General features: G+C 44.5%; 1 protein-coding gene across 5 annotated transcripts in view; it reads left to right on the forward strand.

The window, feature by feature from the left end:
• Positions 1-27,643, forward strand: part of LOC130275779 (inter-alpha-trypsin inhibitor heavy chain H3-like) — a 136,538-nt gene that overhangs the window by 5,942 nt on the left and 102,953 nt on the right. For 3 of the 5 annotated variants that reach the window (XM_056524168.1, XM_056524170.1, XM_056524169.1), the window contains exon 3: positions 12,032-12,099. The gene's annotated coding sequence lies outside the window, so the exon portion shown is untranslated. Of the gene's footprint in view, positions 1-11,334; positions 11,472-12,031; positions 12,100-27,643 lie in introns of those variants that run through there. The other 2 variants (XM_056524171.1, XM_056524172.1) reach the window with 1 other exon arrangement.

A 27,643-nucleotide genomic window follows, 5' to 3' on the forward strand; every position in this document is an offset into this window, starting at 1 on the left:
GCTGGTAACACTTACCTAGCTGGCAAGCGCACGTCCTCATCGCTGCCCCGCTCCTTCACGTTCCGTTGCTATGGGCGCACGCACGGCGTCAGTGACGTCCCTGCGTGCTCCACCTTCCCGGCGGCCTCTGCGTTTTTAAAGTAAACGCGGGGTCTCCGAGAGCGCATCCCTGTGTCCCGAAAACATCTTTCGGGACACAGGCATGTCCCAGGCAGCGGCGGGCCGGATAAATTTCCTTGGCGGGCCGCATGTGGCCCGCGGGCCGTAGTTTGAGGACCCCTGCCCTAAAGTCTCCCCTATATAGTGTAGTATGGGGAGGAGTCACCCAGTTCTAGTCCAGGCCTGCTGAGCAATAGTGTGGTTAAGGTGTGCTGTGTGTAGAAGCCTCTAGGGAAGGCCTAGCTCACATTTGTTAATCTGGTCATTCTGCAAGCATGACCCATACAGTGGAAGTTCATGCCCTGGCGGAGAAGGCTTTAGTACCTTGACAGAACCCTACCTACCAGGATTCTTCTACCCGTCCTTCAAGTCAGTATTAATCCGTTTGGGGAAAGTACCACAAGTCCCAGCAAGGCAACAAGGCTCCCAAGGGTTACGCTGGATCCTTTCACGCACAGCCAACTGTAATATCATCTGCACCGAGCTCAGTAAAGACAGTTATCCTTAACCTGATGTCGGTATGTTCATTAACCCCCTGTTAACGGTGTCCTGTTGTCATGAAGTGATGAGGTACTTCTCCTAACACCCCATGGCTACTACACCTCTATAGCTATGCCCTTGGATGTGCGGCTATGTTTCTCTATTTTTTTTGTACCTCTATTTTCATCTGCTAACTATTGCAAGTGGTGTTCTGACTTTAGCAGAGGAGTGAGGATCGCAGTTAACTATTTGGGTTCAGTGCCGAATGTTCTTCCTTTCCTGCACCAAAACATGAGTGCGTTGGCATACCTCTTCTAGTAATTCCTGTGTATACCTCTTCTAGTAATTCCTTTGTATACCTCTTCTAGTAATTCCTGCGGTCACCAGAACAGGTCGTGTAAAACTCAAATGTCCCCTGATATTTGCCATCAAGGGATTTTGCATTTGAGTTCATGGGCTTTAAATTACGCCTCCATAGCCACAAATGTATGTTTTTTTTTTACCTTGACCACAAACTGTCGGGGAATCTCAGGCTCAGGTATTTAAATATTTACTAAAGAGATAAAGATTATTTGCATTACAGGAACACGATTCAAAAGAATAAAAGGTTTGATACCATGTTAGCCAGTTCAATTATTCTTGATGGGATAAACTAAATATCAGTTTTGCAATGATGATGCCTTTTAACTAAAATAAATAGCATTATATTAAACATCAAAGTAAGAAAAAAGAATAAAAGAGTGGCACTATTAAAACTCTATTCAGTCTTGTGTTGAAGGGAGTATTTTTTTTTGTGACAGCCCTATACAGGTGATGGGGAAAGGAATGGAACTATACCTGATGGATGACTGAGAAAAACATTCAATTATTTGGCCGCCACCACGGGAAGTCACTTGGGGGAGCGCTTTTCAGGTTAGGTGCCCTGTATTGACAGTTTTTTGGCCCCTCCTCTCAACTATGATTGGCAGCTCTAGAAGAGTCCAGCTCTTGGATACTTTCTATGGTGGCAGCCAGGGAATTTAATAATGTTTCTTTCAAGAATGGAAATAGCATGACCAAGACATCAGGTATGGTTTTACTTACTCCCCTGACTTCTAGATAAGACTGTCAACAGTTTTGATGGTTCAAAACTCCTAACAGACCCCTTTAAGTGTCAAAGACCATCATACATTTATAATCCCGGAGCCTTTTTTACTCTTGAGGATTGGAAATTGTCTTTCATTACAAAAGCTTTTACATGTCTTTCATTGTGCCCTGTGCCACACAAATGCGGTTGTGACAAGACCTCATGAGGGATAAGAAAAGCACATTAGTTGGGTGTATCCTGTGTGTGGTGTATTTGATTTCCTCACAGAGACACACAGGGACAGAATTTTTTCACCCAAAAATATACACATTTTATAACCAATGTATATTACAAACAGGGCCGGCTCTGCCTATAGGCAAAATAGGCAGCCGCCTAGGGTGCCCACTTGAAGGATGCGCTGCTCTGCCCTCTGTAAGAAACGTGGCCAGCATCTGAACCACCCGATGGCCGTCACGCCCCCTCGCATAGACATGAATGGAGGGGGTGTGACGTCACTAGGGGGGGGGGGTGGCCCCACCTAGGAGGCAGCGCCCGACAAAGAACGCCGGGGGCTGCACCGAGATAGGAGGGATCCCCAGCGGCGTAACCTCTGCAATCATACATCTTAACAGTCGTCACCCTGCTCATGGTGAGTGCCATCATCATTTCTTTCTGTGCATTATACATCTTATCCCCTATCCAAAGGATTAAGATTAGAGATGAATGAACTTTTGAAAAATTCGATTTGGCCAATTTGCCAAATATTCCGAAAAAATTCCTTTCGGACCGAATTTATTTGTGGCGAATCATTATTAAAAATGTCTATTTCTGGTCTACAGAGAGCCTCAATAGGGGTGTAGAGCATTTTGCCTTGTCCTAACACGCATAGGAAGTGTGCTGTGTTAGTGAAATAATACTTTTATTCAGTATGACATGCAGATTACAGGCATCGCTATTAGAATCACTGACGCAGAGCGCCGATGTGGCAGCAGGGAGACAATATGGTGTCAAATTTTTTTAATGTAATTTTAATTTAATTAAATATTAATTTATTTACATTTTTTAAGTACCCATTCTGGTGAGCATTGAGCTGGTGAGATACCACCTGTTCCAGCCCATGCCTCTCAGCGCCTCCGCTGACTATGAAAGTGCAAATGTTCCATTTAATCAGTTATGGCTCATTGTTATCGCTCCAAGCTGTTTCATTGGATTCTTGTGATAATTCCACAGGTAATATGATGTAGACGACCGTAGGGCCTCAGTCTTGAAAATATTACATCGATTTTTTTAAATTTAAGATTTATATTAGATTCCCAAGTTTAATGTCCCAGTGTTTACTTTGAACTAATACTGTATGACCACAAACCCAATCTAACAAGGAGTTACATGGCGGCACAATGACTGAACCTAGAGGTGGCAGCAGCATGAGTAGACCATAATCTGGCAGAATGACACAGCCTGGAATTAGCGGCAGCACGAGGAGACCATATAGTGACAGAATGACTCAGTCTGGGGGTGGCAACAGCCTGACAAGACCATAGGGCCTCACAATAGAGAGGATTAAAGATATTTTTGAAATTTTAAATTGAAGGTTTTAGATATATAAAAATTTTAAAAGTTTAATTTAAGGTGCCAACAGCATTAGGAGACCATATGGTGGCACAATGACACAGCCTGGAGCTGGCGGCAGCATAAGTAGAAAATAGGGCTTCACAATCCCTAAGATTAAAAGATGAGTGTCAGGATCCGGGTACTGAGAGGACACTGGTGGTGGATCCTCTGTGTCAGTGGGGTGATGACGTGGGCCGTACCAGGGGAACGGAGTCTAAGGGGTTATTGGTATTCACCAGAGCCCTCCGCAAAGCGGGATGGACTTGCTGCGGCAAGTAACCCCCAGGTCGTTCCACCCGATAGCAACTCAACCCCGACTGACGGCTGAGATAGGCGCGGTACAAGGGATTAGGCAAGAGCAAGGTCGGACGTAGCAGAAGGTCAGGGCAGGCAGCAAGGATCGTAGTCAGGGGCAACGGCAGGAGGTCTGGAACACTGGCTTGGGACATACAAGGAACGCTTTCACTGGCACAATGGCAACAAGATCCGGCAAAGCAGGGAAGGGGAAGTGAGGTTATAAAGGCGTGGAGCAGGTGGGAGCTAATTACACTGAAAGGGCCAGTGCACCACTAATTGGTGGTAACTAGTGGTGCACTGGCCCTTTCAGTGTAATTAGCTCCCACCTGCTCCACGCCTTTATAACCTCACTTCCCCTTCCCTGCTTTGCCGGATCTTGTTGCCATTGTGCCAGTGAAAGTGTTCCTTGTATGTCCCAAGCCAGTGTTCCAGACCTCCTGCCGTTGCCCCTGACTACGATCCTTGCTGCCTGCCCTGACCTTCTGCTACGTCCGACCTTGCTCTTGCCTAATCCCTTGTACCGCGCCTATCTCAGCCGTCAGTCGGGGTTGAGTCGCTATCGGGTGGAATGACCTGGGGGTTACCTGCCGCAGCAAGTCCATCCCGCTTTGCGGTGGGCTCTGGTGAACACCAGTAACCCCTTAGACTCCGTTCCCCTGGTACGGCCCACGTCATCACCCCACTGACACAGAGGATCCACCACCAGTGTCCTCTCAGTACCCGGATCCTGACAGTAGATCTGGCCATGGATCCCGCTGAGGTCCCGCTGCCAGTTGTTGCTGACCTTACCACGGTGGTCGCCCAGCAGTCGCAACAGATAGCGCAACAAGGTCATCAGCTGTCTCAACTGACTGTTATGCTACAACAGCTTTTATCACAGCTACAGCAACCATCTCCTCCGCCAGCTCCTGCACTTCCTCCGCAGCGAGTGGCCGCTTCCAGCCTCCGCTTGTCCCTGCCGGACAAATTTGATGGGGACTCTAAACTATGCCGTGGTTTCTTGTCCCAATGCTCCCTACACTTGGAGATGTTGCCCTTGTGCCTAGTGAAAGCGTTTCCTGTGATTGCCATACCAGTGTTTCCAGACCTTCTGCCGTTACCATTGACTACGAACCTTGCCGCCTGCCCTGACCTTCTGCTACGTCTGACCTCGCCTCTGTCTAGTCCTTCTGTCCCACGCCTTCTCAGCAGTCAGCGAGGTTGAGCCGTTACCGGTGGTTACGACCTGGTAGCTACCGCCGCAGCAAGACCATCCCGCTTTGCGGCGGGCTCTGGTGAATACCAGTAGCAGCTTAGAACCGGTCCGCCGGTACGGTCCACGCCAATCCCTCGCTGACACAGAGGATCCACATCCAGCCTGCCGAATCCTAACAATAGGCAGCAGAAGAAACAAAACCGACTCGCCATGTTCGACACCTACTTCTGGAAGCAGGTGCCAAACATGGCGAGTCAGCCCGGAGCCGCTCTCAGCCTCTTTCTCCTAATCAGCGGGCTCCGAGCCGGATTACTCCAGCAAGACTGACTACCTCAAGGGATCTGGCGCTTGGAATAAGTTCCATTTTTGTTTCTTCGGCTGCCTATACTATTACCGGACCAGACGCTGCCTGGGATCGGGGGAATAAAGCTGCAGGATCCCACTCTATGATACATGTGATATCAGATGTTGTGCTCTGAGCACAACACCACAGGGTGAGTGTTATTACAAGCATCTCCCTACCTGTGCCTAACGTACTTCACCAGGGGTGCTATTGTGTTCCTTTTTCTCTTTTTAAGATTAAAAGATGAATTTTAAAATTAAAATTGAAGATTTATGGTAGCTAGTGCTACCATAAAATATTTTTAGGTAATGTCCCAGGCCCAGCAGCATCAGTAAACCATATAGTGGCTGAATGGCACAGCCTGGAGCAGACGGCAGCATGAGTAGACAATAGGGCTTCACAATCCCTAAGATTAATAGATTAATTTTAAAAATGAAATTGAAGATTTTGAAAGTTAAGATTACACTCCCAAGTTTGAATGTCCCGGGCCCCGGCGTGTGGTTACAAAAGACCAAATCTAACAAGGAGTGACATGTCACATGGCGGCACAATGACAGAGCCTGGAGGTGGCATCAGTATCAGCATGAGGAGACCATATAGTGTCTGAATAGCACAGCATGGAGTTGTCGGCAGCATGAAGAGACCATATAGTGTCTGAATGGCACAGCCTGGAGGTGGCTGAAGCATGAGGAGACCATATAGTAGCTGAATGGCACAGCCTGGAGTTGGTGGCAGCATGAGTAGAACATATAGTGGCTGAATGGTACAGCCTGGAGGTGGCTGAAGCATGAGGAGACCCTACAGTGGCTGAATGGCACAGCCTGGAGGTGGTGAAGAGGAGACCATATAGTGGCGGAATGAGACAGCCTGGAGGTGGCAGCAGCAGTATCAGGAGTCCTGAAAGTGACCCGGTGACAGAGTAGTGCGGTGGGTGGCAATACCAGTAACCAGTGACAAAGGTGGGTGAAAAAAGGTCTCATGCGGAGGAATGTTTGTAACTGGGGAGCAGCTCCTTAAATCTGTTTGGCACTATCCATATTTGTGAAGTGTTGGTGTGGCACCATGATCAATCAACTCTGATGCATCAGGCATTGGTGGGTGGAAATCCTGGCTGATCCATGCCTTATTCACCTTACAAAGGTCAGTCTCTCCATTTTTCGTGGAAAGATGAGTTCTCCTTGGGGTGACTATGGGACTTGGTGGAGGATGAGGTGGCGGAGTCGCACACTGTCACAGGACCAACAGCCTTAGAGCATGGAGGAGGAAGTGGTGTAACCTGTCCAAGTTGCTGTTGTGACTGTGCAGGAAACACATTCACCCAGTGGGCCGTAAAGGACATGTATTGTCCCTGATCACAGTTACAACTCCCCACGTTGGCGCTGCCGTGCACATTGGTACACTTTGGTAGAGTGGGGTGGTGGGTGTTAATACCAGTACCCAGTGACAAAGGTGGGTGAAAGAAAGAGAACTTGGCATCAGATGTGTGGCATCAGGCAGGTGGAAGAATCAGAATAGTAGCTGATGCAGGTAGGCAGAAGAAAACGGTCTTTTTTGTCAAAGTATTGGTGTGCACAAGTAAGTATTGAGGATATGTATTAGCTAAAACTTAACTTTTCTTAGGATAAAATATATGGACCCAATTTTTTTTTTTTAAATCTAACAAAAAGAAAGATGTGCAAAAAACACCATGTGCCACCAATACCACCAAGTATTTATGCGATGCAAAGACCTCTAAAAGGTGGAAGGGAGAAACATATGGTCCATTGTAACAGGTGTGGGTAAAAACTTCCCCTGTAAGGCCCTACTCTTGCACTATTAATTCCCTTATTGGCAAGTGTTACTTGTCCTAAAAAGGGCAGCCCCACACAGGAACCTCTCCCTATTTCCACCTAAAAACACTGCCATTTCCCATGGTTTTAAGTTGGTTAAGTTAAGTTTTAGCTAATGCATATCCTCAATACTTACTTGCGGTCTAATGCAGAGGAATTTCTGAAATTGGGAACCAGCACCTTAATTATGTTTTGCAGTATCAATGGCAGCACAATGAGAGAGCATGGAGTTGGTAGCATCAGCATAAGAAGACCATAGAGCAGCACAAGGAGAGAGCCTGGACATTGCAGCATCAGCATGAGCAGACCATATGGTGGCACAATGACAATGCCTGGAGGTGGTAGTATCAACATGAGGAGACCATATGTGGCACAATGACAGAGCGTGGAGGTTGCAGTATCAGCATGAGGAGACCATAGAGCAGCACAATGAGAGAGCCTGGGGATGGCAGCATCAGCATGAGGAGACAATAGAGCAGCACAATTAGACAGCCTGGAGGTGGCAGCATCAACATGAGGAGACCATATGGCAGCACAATGACAGTGCCTGGAGGTGGTAGCATCAGCATGAGAAGACCATATGGTGGCAGAATGACTGAGCGTGGAGGTGGTAGCATTAGCATGAGGAGACCATAGAGCAGCACAATGACAGAGCCTGGAGGTGGTAGCATTAGCATGAGGAGACCATAGAGCAGCACAATTAGATAGTCTTGAGGTAATAGCATTAGCATGAGAAGACCATAGAGCAGCACAATGAAAGAGCCTGGAGGTGGCAGCAGCAGCATGAGGGCCATGCCAACTGAGAGTGGAGTCTGAGGAACTCACCGACTGTTGACTGGGGGTGTCGGATGTCACTTGGGATGAAGTGGATGACTGAGTGAACCGATCAATCACGGCTGCTGGGTTGCTGGTCGAGACATGACTGCTAGCTGACACTGGGAGCTCAGACTTCTTGCTGCGACTCCGACTGCCACATGCCCCTTCTCTCCTGTGACCTCTGCCTGCGCCTGATGAATTTAGGCCTCTGCCACTTCTCTTTGCACGTCCTGGCACTTCTCTTCCTGACATACTTATTGCGTATATGAGGAGAGTACAATACGCTTCACTATGCTTAAAACAGTATTTGTCTAGAACAGCAGCAGGTGTGTACTATTGGCTGTCCTTTCACAGTATCTATGCCCTTTACAAATTAACAGGTACAAAATAGTACACTACTTAGATGTACGTATGTGGTATGCACTTATGAGGGCAGAAAAATGCGAAACAGTACGCTTAAAAAAGCGTATTGGAGTAAAACACCAGTCGGTGACTACTATTCGCTGTTCTTTCACAGTATCTAGGCCCTTGACAGATTAACAGGTACAAAATATTACACTACATAGATGTACATATGTAGTATGCACTTATGAGGGCAGAAAAATGTGCTACAGTAGGCTTACAAAAACGTATTGGAAAACACCAGCCGGTGATCACTTTTCAATGAGGGTGAAAAGGATCGTAGACGATCCAGAATACTTAGAAAAAAGATTCTCTGATATGGAAAATAAATTTACCTTTAAAGGATATCCCAAGAAATTGGTCAGGGAACAACAAGATATGGCAAGACAGATAGACAGAAGGAAATTGTTCCATCCAGTTACCAATAATGAGCAACAAGAGAGGATACCATTCATCTCCACATACAATACATACAGTAAAGAGGTGGCCCAAATTATACACAAACATTGATCGGTATTATCACATTCCTACACGAATATCCCTGAATTCCACAGCCCACCCCTCTTTTCATATAGGAGATCAACTAGCCTGAGGGATAGGATTGTTAAATCTGACATCTCTCCAATCAAACAGAATTTGGCCGCACAACTGAGGCCTGGATGTTATCCATGCCTCTGTTGAGAAAATTGCAGCCTCATGATCAAGGGTGAATTTTTCACACATCCTCAGACTAAACAACAATTTAGAAGTATTGGAGGAAAAAAGTTGCATTGGCGCTCCCAAGGAAGTAACCCAAGTCGTGGGTATTGAGGCAAAATAATTTATTCTTACAGCATAAGAAATCAAAGAAAATAATAAATATATAGCAAGACGCGTTTCGGGAGTCACAGCTCCCTTTTTCAATTGCAGGTGGTTGCTGTATGGCAAGTTAACAGGTATATGTGTTTAAATACATGAGAAAAATGGCACCAAAACCAGGTGAGCTGGTGACGTCATGTGGGGTGGATGCCTGGGCCAGGTAGGGGCCGGGCATTAAAGACCTAAATAAAACATATTCAAATAAGGGGCATGAAAACCACATAAAACATGTAAAAAATCATAGGTCTAGTCTTTTACAGGAGTATTTGGAAGTTCAAACTGAACTGCGAGAATTGTCTGTGGTGGCGACCAATCAGGAAGCTGCCGGCGTCAGTGGGACCAATCAGGAGGCAGTAGGAGGAGGTTCTCATCACTGTGCAGGGTTGCCGCTGTGGGGAATGAATGGAGACGAGCCCCTTGAAGCTGATTGGCCGCTTGCTGCGAGAGGTGAGGAGGTGGCCAATCAGGAGGGAACCGTACTATGCTGAGTACAGTTACGATGTCAAAGGGGAACATGGGCCGTATGGGGATAAGTCCAAAGATAGTGGACTGGGTGCTGATTGGCTGTCCGGGATCTTAGATGAGCCAATTAGAGGGGGGACGTATAAGTCTGGGTTGCGAGTCTTTGTCGCTGGTGGAATAAAGTTCAAAAAAGTTCAAAAACTTTAGCCAATCGCTGTTAGATCAGTCCGGGTGGCGTCCAATCAGAGTGAAGACGTGTATATCCTCTCCGGGAGATTCCTAGAGGCGTCGGCTGCATATCCATTTTGAATAATACGACCAATAGCTGCTGGGCATGTCCCGGTGGCGACCAATCATGAAGAAGGATGTGTTGTAGTGCTGTCAAGATGCCGATGTCAGACTTTATCATCGTCCGGGCGGGCTGTCATCTGATCTCGAAGTCCGGAGCACACTCGGAACTTGTCATGGAGGAGCTGGAAAGGGAGTAAGGAGGTAGACGGGGAAGGGAGAGACAGGTGGTCTCTCCCTTCCCCCAACGGCGGCTTCCTGTCGGCTTGTCCCGCATTGAGGAGGCATCCGTTGCGGCTGCGAGGAGGCATCTGTACGGCTGTCATCGAAGCCCGGAGCATACTTGGAAATTGTCATGGAGGAGCTGTAAACCTATAGGGGAGTAAAGAGGTAGAAGAGGGGAGGGGAGAGACAGGTGATTTTGGCGGCGGCTTGCTGTCAGAAAGAGTGTTTAAAACCTAAGGTCACCAACAATGACCAACCTGAACATACCCACTCCTTCAACTTCTTCACTACCTACAACGATGACCACAAAAACATCAAGAAAATCATCATGGACCACTGGAAAACTCTCCTGCTGGACCCCTTCCTCAAAGACATTTTGCCACCCAGACCTAATATCACTTTCAGGAAGAACAAATCTCTCAAGAATATGCTGGCATAAACAAAAAAACAGAAAAGAAAAAATGACCAAAAGGTTTTGTTTCCCCTTTTCCAATACTCCCATGAATAACACCATTTACAAAATAATTAATAAGTATTGGTACATATTTCAAAGAGATCCAGATCTAAAAGAGTTCACAGTTGGAAAACCCATCATCACCTACAAACGCAATAAAACTATAGGTGATTTCTTAAAAAATAAAAAAATTCAACATGAAACAAAAAGAACATGGCTCACCAACACTCGACCAATTGGAATGTTCCAATGTGGGAGCTGTTCTTTTTGCAATCTATGTAAAAAAGGCAAAAACATTAATTTAGGTGGCCACATTATACAAATTGAACAGCCCATTACATGCCGCTCTAAATACGTTGTATACTGCCTTACCTGTCAATGTGGGAAATATTATATAGGCAAAATGATCCGCCCTCTTTTTCACCGAATTTGCGAGCATGTACGCTCCCTACGGACAGGTAAGGGAGCGCCATGATTCATTTTGCATATGGCAGAAATTCACAATTCAGACCCTAACCAGTTTAAATTTTCAGCAATTGAGAGGGTAGAACAATTTTATAGAGGTAAGAATATGAATGATACATTATTAATGATGGAGGCACGGTGGATTATGCGGTTAGATGCCACGGGCCCCATCGGCTTAAATGACAAAAATGAATTAAGTATCCTATTATAATCTTACCTCATATATATTGCTCACTGAAAAGAGATAAGATTTTAGTTTTGTATTACTGTATTTAAATCACTTAGTTGCACAACGTTTTTTATATTTGCTTGATATCACTATGGCAACTAGATGTTACAAAACAGGATCTAACGAGAGATGCAGCTGGGGCCTGACGAAGCGCTGTGAGAGCGTGTTACGGACCGTGGCCCATTTGTTGTCTGTTTCTCCCCCACTCGTACATCTGAGCCTTCCCGTGTGCTTCACCCCGTTGTCCTATGGAATAAAGCCTTGACGTATCTAACTCCACTGGTGTCCTTGGGTGAGTTGCTCCAATTCATTTTGTCTTTTGGATGTATTATGGACAGTACACTATTTCCTATGTGAGCACCACCCACCTGCAAGCACATACCTCCACCTGATGCGCTACAATTTTGCCTCTACATCTACTATTGTTGGGACTATACATATTCATCCCATTGATAGACTGTCTACCTTGCCCCGCCAGTGCCAGGTCCGTTTTTTTCTTCCTTGGTTGTCCAACTTAGATTCAGTATTGTTGAACACGTCCCTATACCCAAAAGAGGGCGCAACAGATTAAGGATTCTTAAACAGAAGGAAGTAATATGGATAAATAGATTAGGTACATTATATCTGGCTGGATTAAATGTTGACTTCCCAATTCGAGTATTTAATTAAATCTCTACTTTTACCCTCTATTTAGAGGGAGTAAGCATCATGATGAAAAAAGGGGAATTGCAAAACCCTATACTGAACCACTTTGTGTAGCTATGTCAGCTAATCCATAGTAGGGTGTACTTTTATATGTATATTGTTTCATTCTTCTCACTTATATTTTGCCTTTTTATATATTTTTTATAGATACTCATTGTCTTGATCCGGATACAGGACGGCGACTCACCGTTGACAACACGAACCTCTAAAACACGGTATTAATAATTAATCATCATGCCTTATTCTCTGTTTTCTCCTTATAGCAATATTTTCAGCACTTTGGATTACTTGGGTTATATTTAGTTTTGGGCAAAGAGGTTAATATGATTAATTTCATTGTATTAGGGAGCGAGCTTTAGGGGTAATGCTATTTCCAGTAAGACAGCACTAACATAGGAGCAAATAGGCCTACCTCAGTGGTCATATGAGTCCTGGATGTGGACCTGGATATAGTGGTTTGGAATAGTGTCCTAGTTGAATATATGGACCTTGTCCTCTTTAGATGCACCTAAAAATTGGGCTGCCTAAGTACACTGGTTTCTGTCCATAGGAAAAGCTATTCTCGCAAACCATATACAATGATTAGTAGTTTGTATGCTTTTATTTAGAGTATAAAGAATTTTGTAATTCATGATATACTTTGCCCTCTTTAGAAATAGTAGTATGGTCATCCATGGTGCTAAACTGTTGCTATATGGTATTTGCCCATTGATGTGCCCGTACCAAATATGGCGCCGGAGCATACACATAACAACGCATCCACGCAGGCGCACTGGAGAACAGATTACGTCAAGCTTGAATGGCGCCTTGAATGGCGGATCTACGCTGAACTTTATGAAATTTGATACACTATGCACCATCACTGAATTTGTAAGCACTACTAATGTATGTAGATTGCACATATATATTTATGACTTTGTATTCAACACAGATAATAGCGACCGATTGTGGTCCTTTGAGTATGTTTATCTATTGTTTTGATTTGTACTGGGCCCCCCCCTTATTTGCATATGTAATTAGGGGGCTTATTTATATGCACTCTACTTTGCTGTTCACTATGCTTGAGAAATTATTGAGAAATTATTGTTAAGCCGAAACGTCACTTGTTTTGCACGGATGTGTGAATAAAACCATAGTTTGATTTAATCAACATTGGAGTGCCGCTTCTACCTTCATTTGATATTACGTGGGAATCGGTCTGTTCCTGAAGCTGAGCACCCAGCTGGATCTGGAATCCTCATCACAGTGCTCCTCTTTGCTCTACAGTTGGTAGTACACTACTTAGATGTACGTATGTGGTATCCACTTATGAGGGCAGAAAAATGTGCTACAGCACGCTTAAAAAAGTATTTGAGTAAAACACCAGCTGTTGATTACTTTTCCCTGGCCTTTCACAGTATATAGGCCCTTGACAGATTAACAGGTACAAAATAGTACACTACTTAGGTGTACGTATATGTGGTATGCACTTATGAGGGCAGAAAAATGCGCTACAGTACGCTTAAAAAAAACGGTATGTATTTTTGCACAACACCAGCAGTACACAACAGTGCTGCAGCACACAGACGTGGTGTACTAAACCCAAAATTGCACTCTCTGAGAGACTATTAGGAATGGACTGCTGGATATGCATTATACCGTCTACAGACTAGTATAACCAGCTGACCATTTGCTGTGGAACAAAGAGGGCAGAAAAATGCGTTACAGTATGCTTAGAAAAAAGGTGTTGGAGTAAAACACCAGCCGGTGATTACTTTTGCCTGGACTTTCACAGTATCTAGGCCCTTGACAGATTAACAGCTACAAAATAGTACACTACCTAGATATGGTATGTGGTATACACTTATGAGGGCAGAAAAATGTGCTAGAGTACGCTTCAAAAAACATATTTTTGCACAACACCAGCAGTACATAACAGTGCTGGAGCACACAAAAGCTGTGTACTAAACCCAAAATTGCACTCTGTCAAAGACTATTAGGAATGGACTGCTCGGTATTATAAGGTTTACAGGCTAGTATAACCAGCAGATGATTTGTTGGGGAACAAAGAAAGAATTGCGCTGAAAAATTATTTCTGCCTCCTCTGCTAAGGTTTATGAAGTTGAGGCAGCTTGTTGAAATGTATGAAGCAACACACAGCTCTCTGCCCCTCTCTGTAATACAATGCTGTAGAAAGTGTCTGGGAGGTTAATGACTGCAGTAAAAATTATTTTGTGTGAAAAAAGCACTGCTCTCTGTCCACCAGAACACTGACGTGACTAGGAGGTGAAATGCTGCTGGAAAAAGCTTGTCTGCGTAACACACAGCGCTATCCTATCTCTCTGCAGTGAAAGGATGAAGTGACGAGCTGGAATATGGCTGACGATTATATAGGGCTGTGACATCACAGTGATAGGCTGCATCCTGCATGTGATTCAGGGTCATCCCGCCTACCCTCGTTCCTGCCTTCCCAGAGTTCCTTGTCCCATGTCCTCACATGTGGATCCACCATTTTTGATGGCCTGGATTGCACTAAATGGAGTTTAATGAAGTGATTCGCGCGATATAATCGTGGTGATATTCCCATTCCTTGCAAATCGAATTTTTCTTGCTTCGATTCGCTCATCTCTAGATAAGATGTATAAAGCCGGTATACCCCTTTAAGTATGGAGGCTTCATGGTAAACACATGAATCCTGTCGACACACTGCCCCCAATTTCTGGTGAGATAATCTGCAGAGCGATCGCATACAATAGTCGGTCACCCTTAGTAGTGATCAGGGCCAGCCTTTGGGGTGTGCGAGCTGTGCGGCCGCACAGGGCGCCATAGTGACAGTGGCGCCAGGCGGCCGACACAGCTCAAGATGTAACAGGCCGATGTTAGGTGGAATTTTGCGCCCTCGTGAAAACTTGCGTCCGCTCCTCCCCCAGCCCTCCGAAGATTTCCAAAGCTAGAGCTGGGGGAGGGCAGAGCAAAGGGAGAGAGGAGGTACACGCCCCCTCATCTCAGGTACACACCCCCTCCCTCATCTCCCCGAGCTCGGAGGACGCAGGTCTTTACGGGGAGAAAAAAGCCAGAGCAGGGGGAGAGAGGAGGAGCACAGCTCCCGCATCTCCCCTCTCCTCGCAGGTCTGCCCGGAGAGAAAGAAGCCAGAACAGTGCTCCTTATCTCCCTTGCCTGAGCTCTGTCTGTGTTTACTGAACAGGATGACAAAGTACACGGGCTGGGGATTCATACACTGCAGGGACTGGGGAATAAATCTCTGACTGGGGATGATTTCTATGTGAGAAGGGGGGGGGGGGGCACATGCTGGGAGTTGTAGTCCCTGTTATGTGTGTGTATGCTAGTGGTTCCCAACCAGGGAATGCTGGGAGTTGTAGTCCCTCTTATTTGTGTGTATGCTAGTGTTTCCCAACCAGGGAATGCTGGGAGTTGTAGTCCCTTTTATGTGTGTGTGTGTATGCTAATGGTTCCCAACCAGGGAATGCTGGGAGTTTTAGTCCCTGTTATGTGTGTGTGTGTGTGTGTGTGTGTGTATGCTACTGTTTCCCAATGCTGGGAGCTGTAGTTAAATTATCTGTAATAAAAAAAAATATTTGCTTCAAAGATTTTTTTTCCTCTTTGTGCATGTTTATGGGGTAATGGGGGGGGGGGGGGGGGGCACAAGGTTTGCTCGCACAGGGGGCGCCTAAGGCCGGCCCTGGTAGTGATATGAAGGACACATACAGCTCAGGACATTCGGCGGCCTCTCATGGTTCCAACTGGAATTTTTCAGCAGGATAATGCTCAACCACGCACAGCAGGGATTTTCAAGGAATGTCTTCACCAGAATGCAACGCTTCCTTTAGATTTATTGGCAATCAAACATTTATGGGACTAGCTGGGACGCCAGCTTCTGTAACCTATGAGTGTGCGGGATCTACAGACCCAGCTGCAATATCTGTAGACAAATATTCAGTCCAGTGGTGAAAAACTTATCCCCTATCCTAAGGATAGGGGATAAGTTTGAGATCGCGGGGGGTCCGACCGGTGGGGCCCCCTGCTATCTCTCTGTACAGGGCCCCGGCTCTCCGGCCAGATAGCGGGTGTCGACCCCCGCACGAAGCGGCGTCCGACACGCCCCCTCAATACATCACTATGCGCTTCGGCTCTGCCATAGAGTTGTATTGAGGGGGCGTGTCGGCCGCTGCTTCGTGCGGAGGTCGACACGCCCCCTTCCCGCGGGCTGTCAGGGCTCTGTACAGGAGATCGCAGGGGGCCCCAGCGGTCGGACCACCCGCAATCTCAAACTTATCCCCTATCCTTAGGATAGGGGATAAGTTGTTCACCACTGGGTCACCACTGGACTACTCCTTTAAGAGGGTACTCCTTTGCTTCAGCGTTTAGAACATTTTGTTCCAAATGCTGGGTGCGGGCTGCGGGGGTCATGACGTCACGGTCATGCCCCCTCAATGCAAGTCTAGAGAATGGCCGTTTAAAGTCACAAAAAAAAAAGAGAGACTTTAATGACTGTTCTAGACATACAATGCTATGGACAGTTTTTGTTGTGTTCCTCAAACCATTCCTTGACAATTTTTGCAGTGTGGTCAGGGCATTTTCCTGCTGAAAGAGGCCACTGCCATTAGGCTATGCCGCTGCCATGAACGGGTGGACTTGGTCTGCAATCATATTCATGGGCTCTACTCACAAAAGCTTACACTCTATTAGGAAATAGAGTTAAGAGGGTACTCCATTGCCCCAGAGTTTAGAACATTTTGTTCCGAATGCTGCATGCGGGCTGCGGGGGTCATGACATCATGGTCATGTCCCCTCAATGCAAGTCTATGGGAGGGGGCGTGGTGGCTGCCCCTCTCCCTCGCAAAGACTTGCATTGAGGGGGCGTAGCCGTGATGTCACGACCCCCGCAACCTTCACCCAGCGTTCAAAACAAAATATTCCGAACGCTGAGGCAGTGGAGTACCCCTTTAAGTGCTTTAAGTGCTTGTTTCTTACTATGGTACAACCGTATTTTGTATAAATAGGGCAGTTCACATAAAGCTGCAGGAGCCAGTCATGTAACCACTATCTGTTTGCACTGGTATAAAGCACAAGAGGGACAAGGAGTCTAGGATACTGCTGAATGAGGTTCTGAGAAATAAAAGTAATAAAAGGAAGGGAATCATGTATTATGGGGCACCCCTAAAACTGTAGATTTTACTGTAAGATTTTAGATTTCCCTGGGTAGTGAATTTCAGAAAACTTGTGCAGCATGAAAAAAGTCTTGGAGATGAATACTCTTGGATCATTGGTACAATGGAGAAAAAAAGGCAGAGAGATTCTACAATGTAAAGACCTTAAGTGCCACTGAACAAGCAGTGACTGGTGCAGGGTAGAGGCATCAATATCAGGATAGAAAGATAAGCCTAGATGTTTCTTATTCTTTTATTGGGTCAATTCTTAAAGTGAAGACAAAGCATGGAATGGGGATCGATACTACTTGGGGACTAGGAGATAATTTCTTGCCGGATGTTAGCAGTGTTGAATTGTACCTGTCAGTAAAAAATATTTTTCACATATCCTAAGGACATGTCAAAAGTGTTTATCAGCTGGGGTCTGAGTGTTCAGACCCCGACTTATCACAAGAACTAAATTGTCTGCTTCTGTCCCAGCTCTCAATCTATGACACCAAGATGGCCCCATAGACTTACACTATGAGTTTGTCTTAGTCACATGAATATAGAGCCGAAAGAGAACGCACTTAACACGCCATTCACCCAGCTCGTTCTCATGATTAGTCTGACACCCAAGCAAAGCTTTTTATGGGTCTCTATGACAAATCAAAGCTTTTTTTTTAGTTTTTTTTTTTAGTGGTGGTGGGGGGTTATGACAGTGACCATTTAACTTTGAGATGAACATTGTGCGTGCGTGTGTGTGGGAGGGTTAAGTATTATAGTATTGTTTTGGATTATTTTTATCCCAGTTTTTAATGAAAATATGCATAATCTCTGTACTACAGCTATAACATTAGTTAGATACATAGAGCATGTACCATTTTGAGATCAATGATCTCAGTGACAGTTCATGGACTGTTTATCCACAATGCAAAGAGCAAAGGTTATATTACTTATGTATGATATAACTTTTGTATAACTGTTTGTGTACTTTTAAGCCCCCCCACTAGTGGACATGTACAAGCGATCTTTGCAAAAAATATGGGAAGTGTTGCAGGAGTTGTACCTCCCTCTTTCATTCTGCTGGTCATTCATTCATTGACAGTGCTGGTCTCTGCATTTTTATTCCTAAGTTATTTTTGTTCTTTATTCTTTAGGGATTTTCTGTACATTCTTTCAGCTCTGCTCTGCAACCATTACCATACCTTCTACAGTTTGTAGTTTTGAGAGCTATGTTATATATTGTGGAGTTAGGGCTCATTTACACTGCCACTGGGCTCTGTCCCATTCAGGGTCCGTTTGGCTCCATACAAGGAAGCCTATTAAACCCTTCACACAACAAACAACCCTGGGTCCTGCCAGATCCCATTGACTTAAATGGTGTCTGTTGGGTGTCTGGTATTATTAGGGAGTTGAGCAGAGAAAAAAATAGGACATTCTGTATTTTTTTTCTCCACTTAACTCCCATTCTTTAAACAGGTTGAGCGACAGAGCTTCCTTTAGCGCAGCTTAGCGGCAATGTGAACCTAGCCATATTGTTGTAAACTAGATGTTTACAAAAATAAGAGCAAAAAGAAGCCAGAAAACAATAATATGTTGCATTTTACATCCATAACCCCCCCCCCCACAACCACCACCAATTGCACTCACACACACCTTTGCCACTTATATAGATGCACTCACATACACCTTCACCACTTACATGGATGCACTCACACACACCTACTTGTGGGGAGGGGAGAATACTGCCTACTAGGGGGATTACTCTAGATTACACAAGATCGTGCCAGTCACGGCAGTGTTAACCCCATAGATGTTGGGGTCAGTACTGACCACGGCATCTGAAGGAATGACAGGGGGAGGGGGATCCCATTGCGTGGTCCTGATTAGAGATGAGCGAACTTACAGTAAATTCGATTCGTCACGAATTTCTTGGCTCGGCAGTTGATGACTTTTCCTGCATAAATTAGTTCAGCTTTCCGGTGCTCCGGTGGGCTGGAAAAGGTGGATACAGTCCTAGGAGACTCTTTCTTAGGAAAGTATCCACCTTTTCCAGCCCACCGGAGCACCTGAAGGCTGAACTAATTTACGTAGGAAAAGTCATCAACTGCCGAGCCGAGAAGTTCGTGACGAATCGAATTTACTGTAAGTTCTCTCATCTCTAGTCCTGATGGTTGCCATTGCAGCAGGAAGCCAGATGATGGCCTCCTGTCTGGCAAGTACTGAAGCCTGTGAGATCCAGCCATCAGCTGGGTTTCTTAAGCGATTTTCAGTAAGTTACTAACAGTTATACTGTGCTGCAGTACAGATGTTCCACAGTATAGTATAACATGTAAAAAGTATAAAAATAAATTGTTTTTCATTAAATTAATAAACTGTAAAAAATAAATAAATAAATGTCCCTTTCCCAGTAAAGACCTTTATTATCACCCAAAAAAACAACAAAATCCGATATGTAATAATAAATTATGATAATTAATTAATTGTAACAACCCAAAGATTAAGATGATTTCATTGTTACTGCACAGTGAACGCCATAACAAAGAATTCAAAAAAGATAAATTTTCCAATTTTTTTACAATATTTATTTATTTTTTACAAAAAACCCAACAAAAATTTACTATGACGGCCTTCGGGGGAGCCCGAGGAAATAGCGGGAGAAAAATTACTGCAAGCGCTGTCTTTTTCTCCCGCTATTCCTGTCAAAAAACAACAGTGCCATGCGGCCCCCATAATAGTAAATGGGAGCCGCCGGGATCCGTTGTTGCCCATTGCTCCCCATCACAAGAATGGCCGTTAAAGTCACACAAAAAAAAAAGGGAATTATGACCTACCGATAATTCAGTTTTCTTGAATCATCACATCAGCACCACAATGAGATTGCCCCCCATTGATCCTAAAGGAACAGGAAGCACAAAGAGGTTAAAAGGCCCCTCCCCGGACAACCCCTCAGTGTTTACAAATTACTAAGAAGCATACATATAAATAACTAAACATACGTACACTACTTAGGGAGGGATTAAAGGGTGCTGATGTGATGATTCAAGAAAACCGAATTATCGGTAAGTCATAATTCCCATTTTTCATCTCATCATCACATCAGCACCACAATGAGACATACCAGATAAATGATGTCTAGGGAGGGACTACAGCTTGCAGCACTTTCCGTCCAAAGGCTAAATCTTGAGACGAGGCTACATCCAATTTGTAGTGTTTAAAGAAGGTGTGAGGTGTCGACCAAGTCGCTGCTCTGCAAATCTGCTCCAATGAAGCAGAAGATTTTTCAGCCCAGGAGACTGCCATTGCTCTGGTTGAGTGAGCTTTTAGATGTTCAGGAACTTGTTCTCCAGATCTTCTGTAAGCTTCAGCAATAGAAGACTTCACCCATCTGGCAATAGAGCTTTTAGAGGCTTTCTTCCCTTTATTAGGGCCTTAAAACTGAATAAAGAGATTTTGATCTTTCCTCCAGTCCTTGGTCTGTTGTAGGTAGAAAAGGATGGTTCTCCTGACATCCAAGGAATTGAATGTCTCTTCTTTTTTATTTTTTGGGGAATTACAAAAAGTTGGGAGGATAATATCTTGAGACCTGTGAAAGTTTGTTACCACTTTTGGTAAAAAAGCTGGATTTAGTTTGAGTATAATTCTGTCTTCAAGCACGGTAAGGTAGGGTTCTTCAATTGATAATGCTTGAAGCTCACTTACTCTTCTTGCTGTTGTAATGGCTGTCTGGAAGACTGCTTTCCAAGTTAGGAATTTTCTAGAAGAGTCTGAAAGTGGTTCAAAAGGTTCCTTGGTAAGACTAGAAAGCACTAAATTGAGATCCCAAGGTGGAGACAGGTTGGATATTTTCGGCTTCAGTCTTGACACAGCACCAAAAAAATCTTCTGACTCACTTATGCTCCGCGATACTTGTATCAAAAAAGCAACCTAAGGCTGCTGCCTGTACTTTCAAAGTACTGACAGATAATCCTTTGTCAAATCCTTCTTGAAGAAAGTTTAAGATTTGCGGTATATCAGGGTTCAAAGGATTTGGAGGGGAGGAACCACACCAGGAGACAAATTTTTTTCCATTGTTTCCAATAAATAGCCAAAGTAGAAGTTTTTTTTTATTTTTAATAGAGTATCTATTACTCTGTGGGACAGGCCCCTCTGAATCAACACTGACCGCTCAAAAGCCAGGCTGTCAACTGCAGGTTTGTTAGATCCTTGAATAGTAGAGGACCCTGCTGCAGGAGATCTTCTCTTACTGGTAGAGGGTAAGGGTGATCTATGGAGAGATGTTGAAGTAGAGTGTACCAACCTCTTTTGGGCCACCTTGGGGCTATGAATATCACTTTGGTCTTCTCCATCCGTATCTTCTGTAGAGACCTGCTGATCAGAGGGAAAGGAGGGAAGGCATAGGCTATGTTGAAGTTCCAACTTTGTTGAAGTGCATCCACTCCCTCCGGGAGATCGCCTGGAAACAGGGAAAAGAATTTGTTTACCTTCCGATTTTTCCTTGTGGCGAATAGATCCACTTCTGGAATGCCCCACTTCAGGACAAGATCTTGAAAAACTTGTGGATTGAGCTCCCATTCCCCTGGATTGATCTGATGTCGGCTTAAATAATCTGCTTGGATGTTTTCGCTTCCCTTGAGATGCACAGCAGAAAGTGACAATATCTTGTCTTCCGCCCAAAGAAACATCTTTTCTGTCAAGGCTTGTAGAAGGCTGTATCTTGTTCCTCCCTGATGATTTAGGAAGGCTACTGTGGTAGCGTTGTCAGTGTAAACCTTCACATGATGATTCCAGATTTGGTGTTGAGAAGCCTTCAGCGCCTTGAATACAGCTTTCAGTTCTCTGAAGTTGGAGGAGCGCAGACGAGTTTCCTCTGACCAAGTGCCCTGTAGGTAAGAATTCTGAACATGTGCGCCCCAACCTCTTTCACTGGCGTCTGTTGTGACTGTCACCACAGGAAGGGGAACCCAGGATACTCCTTTTTCCAGGTTTTTCCTCTTCATCCACCAAATGAGAGAATTTTTGACAGAAAGAGGAATTTTCGTCTTCTTCTCCAGCGAACTCTGCGAGCGGTTCCAGACTTTGAGAATGTGTTTCTGAAGGATTCTTGTGTGACTCTGGCACCAAGGGACTGCTGGAATGCAAGAGGTCATGGAACCCAACAGGGACATCGCATTCCTGATTGTGGAGGAATTTGCATGGTGGAAGACTTTGATCTTTTGGATTAGAGCAGTAATCTTCTCCTCTGGAAGGAAAGTCATTTGCCTGTCTGAGTCTAATATCATCCCTAAAAGCAATTTTTGTTTTGCAGGGAGGAGAATCGACTTCTGGAAGTTTATGATCCAGCCCAAATCCTGTAAAAAGAGAATTGTTGAGTTTACATGTTGGGACAGAAGTTCCTTGGACTTGGCAATAACTAGGAGATCGTCCAGATATGGAATGAGTAGGATTCCCTTTTGTCTCAAGGATGCCACTACTTCTATCATAACCTTGGTGAAGATTCTCGGGGCTGAGGATATTCCGAATGGTAGAGCCTGGAATTGATAGTGGAAGGTCATATGATTTTTGATTTCAGCAAATCTCAGAAATTTTTGATGTTTTGGAAAAATTGGCACATGAAAATAGGCGTCCCTTAGATCTATGGTTGCCATCCAGGCATACTGAGGTATCAGGGGAACGGCTGTTTTGAGAGTCTCCATCTTGAAGCGTTTGTATATTATGAAACGGTTCAGATGTTTTAGATTTATTATAGTTCTGAAAGAACCATTTGGTTTGGGAACAAGAAAAAGGCGAGAGTAGTGGCCCTGTTCTTGTTCCTCTAGAGGAACAGGAATGACTGCTCCCAGAGCCAACAAATCCTGGACACCCTGAAATAGCTGGTTGTTTAGAGACTCTGTGCTGAGATTTGTTGTGCGGAAGGATTGAGGTGGAGGGGAGACAAACTCTATTTTGAACCCGTTCTTGATGGAATTTAGAATGAACTGGTTTGTTGTTATATCCTTCCACTGATGGTAGAATAGAGTTAGTCGCCCCCCCACCGGAGTCAAGTCACTGTTTTTTGTCAGAGTTGTTAGGGTTGAGCAGGAAGTCTCGCCCCTTACCTCCTGTAGGATAACTCCACCTTCCGGACTTTCCTTTTCCTCTATACTCCTTTTGTCTATTTCAACCATACTAACTATGAAGGGACGAAAATTCTTCTTTGGTTTTGAAGATTTCTCTTCTCTTTTGAAACTTCTTTTTGTTGTCTGCCGCTTTCTGTAGGATGTCATCTGAGACAGATCCGAACACCAGTTTACCTTCAAAAGGAATAGAGCAGAGTTTAGTTTTAGAGACAGAATCTCCCTGCCAATTTTTCAGCCAAAGGGCTCTTCTGGCTGAGTTGGACAAGGCCGCAGATTTTGCTGCCATTCTTACTGACTCAGCTGACACATCCACTAGAAAAGCAGTAGCTAGCTTCAGCATAGGGATAGAAGAAAGAAGTTGGTCTCTGGGTGTCTTATTTTCAATATGGTCTTCTAATTGACCCAGCCATAGAAAAAGGGATCTTGCAACGCTTGTAGCTGCAATGTTGGGATTTAATAAAGCCGATGATGCATCCCAATTTTTCCTAAGAATTCCTTCTATCTTCCTATCCAAAGGCTCCTTTAATTGTGAGGAGTCCTCAAATGGGAGAGAAGTTTTCTTGACCACTTTAGCCACTTGAATATCTATCTTGGGAGCTTCACTCCATAATTCAGTATCCTCACTACCAAAAGGGAACCTTGCTTTAAATTCTTTAGATAACATGAGCTTTTTATCTGGTTCTTTCCATTCATCCATAATTAAACTTTTCAGGTTGTCATGAATAGAAAACTTATTTTGTTTCCTAGGTTTTAACCCCGCAAACATTTCATCCTGCACTGAAAGGGTAACCTTAGGGTCTTCTATAATTATGGTACTTTTTATGGCACTTAGAAGAGTGTCCGTATCTTCGGCCAAAAAACAGTATCTCTTATCCTCTAATTTTTTGGAGGAAGAAGGAATATCATCCTCTGACTCCAGGTTAGAAGATAAGGCATCCATTTCAGAATCTGAATCAGAAACCACATTAATTGTAGGCTTAGATTTTTTAGCAGGAGGAGGATCACAAGAAGTTGGCTTAGGCAGAGCAGCTGCCACAGAGGCCTGGACCTGTTGATTAATTCGTCCATAAAAGACGGAGTCTCCTGCTGAACAATCCTGGCCATACAGGAATTACATAAGGATTTTAGATGTCCTTCAGGCAATTTTTCAATGCATATGGCACATTTCTTAGGCTTTATTTTAGAAGACTTTTTCGGGGTGTCCTTGTCTCCCTAAAAAAGGAGAGAAGGAATACCCATAAAAAGAGGAATAAACCTCACAAGATAAGAAAGTGAAACCCCCCCAAGGGGCCAGATACTCACTGGGCTGATCGACTTCCCTAGCTCCGCAGACTCAGAGCGAATTGCAGAGGTAGCGTCCATTCTAGCAGAAGACATAAAATGGGTGAGTCTTACCTTTAAATAGCCCAGCTGATTCGGGTTTTGGCGCCTTCCAATCGGCGTCCCCACGTGCAGCACCGCCCGGCCAGAATTCAAAATCCGCGCCGAGAGAGGAGGCGGAACTTCCGGTCTCCGGCAATCCCAGCACCCCGCGCGCAGCGTGACATCACACGCCAGCGCCGGAACCGCCGGAGACCAGAAAAGACCAGGGGGGACACGCGCGTGTGCCCGAGGTCCGGCACGCCTATCTCCCCGCTGCGTAAACTCACCGAGCGCTGCGGCGGGTACTTGGAGGGTCCGGGAGGCTAGCGACAGAGCGCGCGACCCAGAGCGGCATCTGGGAGGGGGAAATCCTGGGACGACCGACCTCTGCTGCATGGCTTGGCCCACACCGATCCTGACACCAGCCCCAGGACCAGGAGGTAAAACCTCAATTCTTCCTAAAGGAACAGGAAACACTGAGGGGTTGTCCGGGGAGAGGCCTTTTAACCTCTTTGCGCTTCCTGTTCCTTTAGGATCAATGGGGGGCAATCTCATTGTGGTGCTGATGTGATGATGAGATGAAAATAGAGACTTTAATGGCCGTTCTAGACAGGGAGCAATGGCAGTGTGAAAGGGGCCTTACAATGACCTCATACATAAAATATTTTTACTATACAATGCTCTTTTCTGGACCATTGTGACTTGAAACCAAACTCAACATTATAACAGTTATAGTCGTGTTCCTCAAACCATTCCTAAACAATTTTTGCAATGTGGTCAGGGCATTTTCATGCTGAATCAGGCCACTGCCTTGAACGGGTGGACTTGGTCTGCAATTATATTCAGGTAAAAAGTATGTGACATCATGAAGTATAACAAAACTTGATTCCTCAAACCAAGCCAGCTCCTTCCATTACTCCACAGTCTAAGTCTGATGCTTAAATGTCCATTGTCCCTATATACAGCAGACTGAGCTGCCCTGTGTTCTCTGTTACCTTTCTATCATAGCCAACATGAACTTTTCAGTAATTTGTACTCAGTAGCTCTTCTGTGGGATTAGACCTCATGGGATAACCTTCACTACCCACACACATCAATGAGCCTTGGGTCCTCCTATAACCCTGTCACTGGTTGTCATTTCTTGACCACTTCAGTGATCAGTGGTTTAAGACTATGTTTACATGGTGGAATTTCTATGTTTCCATCGTGGAATGTGCGTGGAATTTGTGGAGAATTTCTTGCTCTCAACACTCAGATTTTGGATAAAATTGAGAGTCCCATTGACTTCAATGACTCTGCTGATGAATTCTGCAAATACTATTGACAGGTTCAATGTTTTTGCAGAATCGGGAAGGCAGGATTTCTGCAGAAAATTTGATGTGTCAATGGGACAATGAAATCCCCATTCACCCCAATGTTAATTTCATGTAGCAGAATTTACGGGCAGAATTTTTCCTCTGAATTTTGATGGAAATTCTGTCATGTGAACATAGCCTTAAACGGGTACTCTGCCCCTAGACATCTAGATAACATGTCTGATTGTGGGGGTCCCACTGCTGGGTCCTCCCACAATCTCCCTGCTGCACCCGGTGTTTATTTAGAGCGTCGGGTGCAGCGCCGGAGGCTCGTGACGTCACAAGTGGGTGATCGTCACCACACCCCCTCCCATAGACTTATATTGAGGGGCGTGGCTGTGACATCACGAGTGGGGCATGACCATGACATCACGAGCCTCCGTCCCGCATCGCCAGTCATCCGGCACAGAGCAAAGTTCCGAAGCACTAGATGTCTGGGGTGCCTTTGGATAGGGGATAATATGTCTAGGGGCTGAGTACCCCTTTAATGTTAGAAGTCTTAATGGTGGTTTTAATGTAAGAAGTCTGATAAAACGGCAAGCGAGAAAGAGCTGTCATTCCCCTCCAAGTTCCTGGGCACATTTCATAGAGCACCACTGCCTTAAGTGTTTACCTGATTTATTGTTGGAAGTAGCAACAGTAACACTTCACTTAGTGCCAGTTACCTGTTGTACTTTTTTGTTTATATATGGTTTTAATGCTATGATGTTGTGCATACTATATACCAGTTTGGGATCAACGATCTCAGTGACAGTTCATGAAGTGTTTATCAGCTGTATAAACAGCAAAGGTTAGGTTCAATTGTTTGTGCACATTTTATAAGTTTCAAAACTTTAAATATTTTCACATGTTCATTAAATAGTATTTAGCAAAATGTTCAAGAGTGCCTTGTACAAGTATTTAACCCTTTGGTTTGATTCCTGTTTCCTAAAAACCTGGAAGTAAAATGGAATTTCTTTTAGGACATACTCTGGGATGCTTTTAGTTATCATTCCGATTCCGAGATTATTTTTTCGTAACATATTCTACTTTTACATAGTCGTAAATTTTTGTCGATACTTGCATCCTTTCTTGGTGAAAAATCCGTAAATTTGATGAAAAATTTGAAAATTTAGCATTTTTCTAACTTTGAAGCTTTCTGCTTGTAAGGAAAATGGATATTACGAATACATTTTTTTTGGTTCACATATACAATATGTCTACTTTATGTTTGCATCATAACATTGATGAGTTTTTACTTTTGGAAGACACCAGAGGGCTTCAAACTTCAGCAGCAATTTTTTGATTTTTCACAAAATTTTCAAACTCGATATTTTTCAGGGACCAGTTCAGGTTTGAAGTGGATTTGAAGGGTCTTCATATTAGAAATACCCCATAAATGACCCCATTATAAAAACTACACCCCCAAAGTATTCAAAATGACATTCAGTCAGCGTTTTAACCCTTTAGGTGTTTCACACGAATAGCAGCAAAGTGAAGGAGAAAATTCACAATCTTCATTTTTTACACTCACATGTTCTTGTTGACCCAATTTTTGAATTTTTACAAGGGGTAAAAGGAGAAAATTTTTACTTGTATTTGTAGCCCAATTTCTCTCGAGTAAGCACATACCTCATATGTCTATGTAAAGTGTTCGGCGGGCGCAGTAGAGGGCTCAGAAGGGAAGGAGCGACAAGGGGATTTTGGAGAGTACGTTTTTCTGAAATGGTTTTTGGGGGGCATGTTGCATTTAGGAAGCCCTTATGGTGCCAGAACAGCAAAAAAAAAAAAAAACACATGGCATACCATTTTGG

Source organism: Hyla sarda, chromosome 6 (assembly GCF_029499605.1).
Source record: "Hyla sarda isolate aHylSar1 chromosome 6, aHylSar1.hap1, whole genome shotgun sequence".
In the NCBI taxonomy this organism is placed as follows: Eukaryota; Metazoa; Chordata; class Amphibia; order Anura; family Hylidae; genus Hyla; species Hyla sarda.